The 1,532-nt window shown below is 38.0% G+C and overlaps 1 long non-coding RNA gene across 1 annotated transcript; it reads right to left on the bottom strand.

The window, feature by feature from the left end:
- Window positions 1–372: 372 nt before the first annotated feature.
- On the bottom strand, window positions 373–1,520 carry LOC143248394 (uncharacterized). The gene is made up of 3 exons (XR_013026965.1): window positions 895–1,520; window positions 590–651; window positions 373–468 (listed from the first exon to the last, which is right to left on the bottom strand). It is a non-coding gene; the product is annotated as an uncharacterized LOC143248394 (long non-coding RNA).
- Window positions 1,521–1,532: the final 12 nt, after the last annotated feature.

The raw sequence follows: 1,532 nt of genomic DNA, 5'->3' as shown, positions 1-1,532 counted from the left end.
CAGACAGAAGTGTGTAACTTTAGAGGAGATTTCTCTTTGGTCTACCTGTTCACGTAGTTTTTCAGACAGAAGTGTGTAACTTTAGAGGAGATTTTCTTGGTCTACCTGTTAACGTAGTTTTCAGACAGAAGTGTGTAACTTTAGAGGAGATTTCTCTTTGGTCTACCTGTTCACGTAGTTTTTCAGACAGAAGTGTGTAACTTAGAGGAGATTTCTCTTGGTCTACCTGTTCACGTAGTTTTTCAGACAGAAGTGTGTAACTTCAGAGGAGATTTCTCTTGGTCTACCTGTTCACGTAGTTTTTCAGACAGAAGTGTGTAACTTTGGAGGAGATTTCTTGGTCTACCTGTTCACGTAGTTTTTCAGACAGAAGTGTAACTTCAGAGGAGATTTCTCTTTGGTCTACCTGTTCACGTAGTTTTTCAGACAGAAGTGTGTAACTTTAGAGGAGATTTCTCTTTGGTCTACCTGTTCACGTAGTTTTCAGACAGAAGTGTGTAACTTTAGAGGAGATTTCTCTTGGTCTACCTGTTCACGTAGTTTTTCAGACAGAAGTGTGTAACTTTAGAGGAGATTTCTCTTGGTCTACCTGTTAACGTAGTTTTTCAGACAGAAGTGTGTAACTTTAGAGGAGATTTCTCTTTGGTCTACCTGTTCACGTAGTTTTTCAGACAGAAGTGTGTAACTTTAGAGGAGATTTCTTTTGGTCTACCTGTTCACGTAGTTTTCAGACAGAAGTGTGTAACTTTAGAGGAGATTTCTCTTGGTCTACCTGTTAACGTAGTTTTTCAGACAGAAGTGTGTAACTTTAGAGGAGATTTCTCTTGGTCTACCTGTTCACGTAGTTTTTCAGACAGAAGTGTGTAACTTTAGAGGAGATTTCTCTTGGTCTACCTGTTCACGTAGCAATCTGATTTACAACACTCAACTAGATGCAGCTAATTCATCATAATGAAGTTCCTTAAAAGGTGTCTTTACATACCAGAAAACCCTTTACTGACAGCTAGTAGGCCTTGATGATGGATAGCGGAAAGTGCGCGCGTGCGTTTAACCGCAGCATTAGCTACAAAGAAAGAGAAAGACATAGAACGTGCATAATCGCACATAGATTATTTATGTGACCACAAGTTTGATACTATATATATAGCTGACGAATATTCTCAGTGGAGATTAATGCATTAGTTTGAACGAATGAGAGCCCGCCAATTAGTGAAATGTAGTGGAATAGTTACGACATGCTTTCATAAACAACATTGACTGTTCACATATTAAATAATAACATCCTTTCACGAACATTGCACTCAACTCGGAGGTTTAAGCTTATGTAATTAATAATTAGGTACCAATTAAGTGTGAACGTTTTACTCTGATACAGAAAGTACCACAGAAACATCAGGAATGTACCAGTGTACGTCATTAAAACTTACGTCCAAATTACCTAAGAAAAACTATGTTATTAGATTTATCGTCCTTTCGCTAAATAATTTACAAGCCGTCACAGAAAGGACTACAGGATTAACACGAGCGTAAAA

Source organism: Tachypleus tridentatus, chromosome 4 (genome assembly GCF_004210375.1).
Source record: "Tachypleus tridentatus isolate NWPU-2018 chromosome 4, ASM421037v1, whole genome shotgun sequence".
NCBI lineage: Eukaryota > Metazoa > Arthropoda > Merostomata > Xiphosura > Limulidae > Tachypleus > Tachypleus tridentatus.
Note: the sequence above shows the minus strand (reverse complement) of the source record. Positions and strands in the feature narration are given on the sequence as shown.